Source organism: Pyrgilauda ruficollis, unplaced genomic scaffold (assembly GCF_017590135.1).
Source record: "Pyrgilauda ruficollis isolate IOZ18807 unplaced genomic scaffold, ASM1759013v1 scaffold59, whole genome shotgun sequence".
Taxonomy (NCBI): domain Eukaryota; kingdom Metazoa; phylum Chordata; class Aves; order Passeriformes; family Passeridae; genus Pyrgilauda; species Pyrgilauda ruficollis.
Genome location: NW_024527599.1, coordinates 4,411,882 through 4,418,049, shown reverse-complemented (window position 1 = coordinate 4,418,049; position 6,168 = coordinate 4,411,882).

Genomic DNA, 6,168 nt, shown 5'->3' with positions numbered 1-6,168 from the left:
AAGTTCTTCTACAGCACTGATGAAGGGAAAAAAATAATCTCTGTAAAGGAATTGCTCTATTTTGTGGACTCAAATAAGGAGAATAAATGGTTTTGGGTTATCCTAGCATGCAATGAGAGATTTCAGTAATCTCTAAAATTATCTTTAAAGTAAGATCCATTGTGTTAGAGGGAAAAATTGGGAAATTTGGAGTACTTTCTCACTGAGAAGTGTTCGTCCTACAAGTGAAAAATGTTAAGGGAATGAAAGTCAGAGACAGATGAATGCCCTTGAACAATGACAAATAAAATAGAAACATGGGGTGAACACATAAGATTTGCCACAATAACTCAGCAGCTAAGAAATGCCAAAGGAAATAAAAATCTGAGGAGAAGCAGAGAACATCTCCAGAATGATTAGGCATATTCATTAATAAATGAGACTGACACACCAGCTAAAGAGGGGGGAGCATTGGTAATGCAGGGTATTTTTGGCAGAAATTTAACACTGGAGTTTTCATGGGAATACAATTCCTTTTTTTTCTTTTTTTTTTCTTTTAAGGTTCTTTGCAATCTCAAAAGATTTCTAAGCAAGTCCAGGTAATCAGAGAGACTGTTTAACCTACTTTATTAGTTATTAGCAATGATTTTGGTCTTTTTTTTTCTTTTTTTTTAGGTATTCTGTGAGTCAGCATCCAGTCCTTGCAAGAATTCCAAGTCACAATCCAAAGGGCAACCCTTGTATTAATAAATTCCTCACTCACATTCCAGCATACAATTATGTCCCACATGATATTGTGGCAGTGAGGAGCCCCCAGGAATTCTGTGGAATCAAGATGAGTTATAGAAGACATTTTCACACAAAACCCTCCTACTTCTCTTCTTCTGAGAGTTGTTCTGCTCCCAGAGAAACACAGAGGTATTCCCAGGAATTTCTGAATAAAATATCAAAGCCACCAAGATGGAATTACCGCAGTAAAACTCAGCCTGAGCAGCTGGGTCAGCTTTAGTCAATAAGGCAGAGACACCAATTTTCACATTAATTTCAAAACTTGATTCTCCAAAGTGCAGCCAGAAATTCTTCAGAAGCACAACCTGGTGCAGAAGAGTGATCCAGGGAACTCCAAGATTCTGTTATTGTTCTTTGAAACTAATTTATTTTTCACATTTTTAAATTTTTCAAATTCTCAAATTGACTTTTCAAACTTGCAAATTTTTTAAAATCACAACCTGATACACAGCGGTGATCTGTGCAACTCCAAAGTCCCATTAATGTAATTGACACCAATTTATTTTAATTACACCCCAAGACATTTTCCCAATCTGAAAGTTAAATCCCACTTGAACAGTTTTAATGTGATGGCTTTACCCACAGAACTACCCAAACCACTGCAGACTCTTTCCATCAATCACCACAAAATGAAGCTGCTCACACACATTTGCACAAAAACTGGAGTTTGGATATTGATGAAAGAGACCTGAAATGAAAGTTTGAATGCTTTTTTTCACAGAAATATTGAAATAAAAGAGACAATCACCCTGGTTTCTAGGACCAATAATTTATTTCTTTTTTTTTTTTCTTTTACATTTTGCAATTTGTTACAGGAGAAGAAACACTTGCTAATGGAAGTGACATGTTTTTGAACCGTTTTCCAAGGTAATGGAAAAAGTTAAGCATATTCCCTAGGATGCACATCAATGACTAAGCTGCCAATATTAAACCAATTGAAGCAAGTGCAGTCCCTATTTAAACCTTGTATAAATTAATTTAAGGACTCTCCTTCTCCTACAGGAAGACTAAAATGTAGCATCTAATTTTATTTTCTTTTTTTTTTTTTTTTTTAATCCTGAAGTCTCAATCTTTTCTCTCTCTCTACTTAATCTGCAAAAAGTCAAACAGGCTGAAGCCAAAGCCACAGAAGGGATTCTGTGCCAAGGTTCCTTCTATTCCTGGTGATCTCCTCAGTTCCCTCCTGTCCCAAAAAGGAAACAAAGGACTCCCAGTTTTCTGAAAACCAGATTCTCTGCATGACAGTGCATTGCATGGGCCACAGTGGATGTTCTCCTAGCAAACAAATCACTACCAAGGTACAAAGAATTAGAAATTAACTCGGTAAAAATGCTCCTAAAGTTTTCCCAGTGGTATAGCAACCAGAATCCTACTTTCCTTCCACAAAAAATAGATTTTTTTTTTTATATAAATACATCTTAATACAGACAATTCTGTTTCTATGCCAAGAAAAAAAAAAAAGTCACATTCAAACAGATTTGCTGTGTGTGTTCAGATACAGGCAGACACCAGAGCAGGCAGGAGCACAGGGGGTTTTTGGGGGGCTGCAGACACACAAACACCATTCCACCCACTGACCAGTGATGGGGAGAACAACTGAGCTGCAAGGTGAGACCTGGAGCATCACAGCCCTCAAATAAATCAGCAATTTCCACGTGGATTAAATGATATGAACTCTCAGCGGTATTTAACATTAATATTGAAAATCCTCTATAAATTTAGGCAGTGTTTAGGCTGGGGGTAGAGAGAAGAACCACGAGCAGGAGCTCCCAGCTGCCTCAGACCCAGCAGAAAATTGAGTCACTCACCATGGCCTTGAAGCTCTTGGGTCCAAATAGCTGAAATGAATGCTTTTTTCTGTCCTTGTCCTCCTTTCCCTCACTTTTCCCCCCAAAATGCACACAAACCTGCCCAAATTTTGTGCCACCACACAGCTCCAGCTGCTGCCCCGCAGCCCCAAACAACAGCAATGATTTCTGTGGTTTCCTTCCTAACCAAATCTAATTAAAACTGAGCTGTTAACCATCTTTTCCAGGTTATGAATAATTAATAGAGCATTTTTATAATACTTACTAAATATGACAGTTGGGTATTAGCATTTTCTTACCTCAAATAGCCTCCAATCTTTGCATGAATAAAAGTTCCTTTTCAATTTGCCATTAAGATTGGGGTTTATTTTTTATGGGTCAATATGTAGGATAATTCTCAATATACCTTAACAGTTTTTTCTCAAATTGAAGAGATTTTGGAAGTAGCCTGCATGTTTCACACACAGCCAGCCACCACTGTGACACTACACAAGATTTTGGAATAAAACTCAGAGGACAGAGGTGGAAAACAGAGCATCTTACTGACCTGCTCAAAAAGTAAGACACAGAGAGAGATTATGAGCAAGAACTAAACCCCAGCAGCTTGTTTTCAACCCTGGGGAGACTTTCTACATTTAAATAAATAAATAAATAAACTCTTCTGAGTCAGGAAGGGTGGATCATTCAGTTATTTCAGAAATGTCACCACATAACGGATAATTCACAGAAACAATTTTGGCTTTTGCCACTGAACTGAGAGCAAAGTTTCTAGATTTTCAACCACAGCTGATGTGCTAATTATTACAAAAAAAAAAAAAAAAAAAAAGGCTCTCTCCCTGCCACAGAAGTGTGAGTTATTAGAGCATGCAGCTCACCACCAATGTATTGCTGCTTTCCTTAAAAACCCTGACTAGGAAAGGAATCCAAGACTGACAAAGTGAAGAAAATATGTCAAATTATAATTTCCCTGAAAGAATGTGTTGAGCCGTAATTTCCCTGTCTCTCAGAAAAATAATGTCACTATTAGCACTCAGAGAGACTTAGTTTCTTTCTCCAAGATTAAGTCACTGTGTAAAGCACACACTTAATCCTGTTTTATGACAGGAAACAGACAGGCATTATTAGCAGATAATCTTGGTTAGCTCTTGGATGTTTTCTTTCACTTTCAAAAAGTCGGATCCCAAATTGCCAGGCTGGCTTGTTAAAACAAAGCTGTGGTGCTAATTAAAGTCATGTTTAAAATGAGATCAAGGAAGAAAATACAACAATTCTTTTTTTCCCAGAGCCAATATTTGGTGATTTCGCAATGAACTTCTAAAGTAAACCCAATAATGATGAACGTTAAAATACAAAATAATAGCTAGTCAAGAAGATTAACAAATTCTTCTGTGAACAATGCTGCTAAGACTTCATTCTCAACTGGTTTATAATAAGAACCAGCTGCCAATTTAAGGGAAAAAAATGTGGGTTTCACAACTGGGCTGCAAACTCAGCTCCCTTTCAGAAGGAAGTTGAAATTATTGGGTGCTGCACAAAGTTTGGTCTTTAACACTAAATTCTGAAGGTCGTTTTTAAGCAAAACAAGGACAGAAGTGGCATTAAAACAGCAACTCTACAGCCAAAGTTTTTGAAGAAACATTCTTTTAGTGCTGTTTATGTGCCTCATGTCAACACCACACGTGATGCTGCTGCACGAGCAGGTGGGAAAGGCACAAAATCCCTCTCCTGGACAGTGATTCCCACTGTCTGCAAAGATTGTAGATGTGGGTGGCCTTGAGGAAATGCTAACAAATAATTCCCAAGTGAAACAGAGAGATAACAGTGATAACTGCTTCAGTGGGACACAGGAAAAAGCACTTCCATTGCACTTCCCACAGAAAGTTCTGTTGTTTGCCTGGGTTTGGGAATCAGAATTTGTTACTTGTGGCAAACTCTGGGGATTTTTAATAAGAGTAAAATTGTCCTAACTGAAAAGCTAGAGCTAAAATTGGTTGAAATTGATTTTATTGAAAATGTCCAATCTTTATTTCTGGCTTAAAATATTCCTAATAATATTGAGGCAACAAATTCACTCAGTGTAATACCTCCCATATGATTCACAGTAAATTTTCTGTGAGACTGGAATCATTGCATATATAATCTGAATTATAAAAGATTTCAGAGAGGAGCAGCTGATAATTCATCCTCTGGTGTTTAACCTCAAACCCACCCCAGAAAAATGTCAGAAATTCCATCCACACTCTGCACTCCTGGGAACACAGTGACTTTCTCTTGGTTCTTTTATAAGGGGCATGTCTACCACTCAAATTTCCCTTGATTAGAGTAATATTTTTAAGGAATCTCTCTTTTTTGTAAGTCTTGAAAGGCATAAAAAAGGAGCAGAACATTACTATTTCAGAGGAAACTCCATCAAATGACCCAAGAGACCACACCTGATCTCATCACAACATATTAAATAGATGACTGGCAATTCTGGGCAAATTCAATTCCTAAAAGTCTTTTAAAAATCTTATACACTGAAGTGACAATTATGAACAGCAGGTGAAAAATAAACCCCAAAAAAACCTTGTACAGGGTGGTAATTATAAACATTCACTCTATTTCATCTTTAAATCAACATTTTTCTCTCCTGCAAATTGAAACTAAGCTCAGAAATACTTAAAACTTGCAAAATGTCATTGGAGATATGATTTAACAGTCCTGATTTAAAAAAAAAGAAAGGTTGGGGAAGGAATGAAAACATTTTTGAAACTATTTCCATCTTTAGTAATTATTGTGCTATAAAATTAATGGTCAGTAGCTCAAAGTACTGCACAAATAATGAGGAAATCCTTTGTATCTCTCAAACTGATCAGTCAGCCGTAGGTTACTTGTATGATTTAACACACTAGAGACAAAAAATAGTGATAAACACAAGTCTCACTGTGATAAGAATTATTACAAGCTACTACTTGTGTAAAATCAGTGAACTTGACACACTTTTGTAGCTACCAAGCTTAATAAAAACTGTGCTGTAACCTAAAATCACTGGTTTGGTTTTTTTTAAAAACTGCTTCCTCTCTCAGCAGTCAAAAAAGCCAAGCCAAAAACAAATGGTGACACATTGAAAAGTGACCACAACCCCAACAAGAGCACAAAAACCTCCCTGGCCTTAGGCTACGCTTGGAATTGTTTTGTAGTCCTGTCTGACACAGGCTGCGACTACAGAGATGCTCATCACGACTGGAAATGGTATTTTTATAAAAATTATTACAATTATTACACCTATCTGAGGCTAACATAGAATGTTCCACTTCAACTCACAGAATTAGACATGGAGACATCAAGTATTTATAGAAATATCTACAGACTGCAACTGTCTTTTATTTTTGTTGATTTTTTTCTATTTTTTTTTTTTAAGTATCAGTGAACTGACCTTCAGAGTAAGGGTTTCATGACAACAAGTCACCCCACACTAGTTTATTCTTGGTGTTGCTATTTCTTGGGTTAAATTGGTGTTAAACTTCTTCCAGAAGAGAAGAGAGAACTCTTGCTAAATTTTTTTCCTGTGTGTTAAAGTTGTAGATTATTAGATTTAGCTTCATCTGTATTA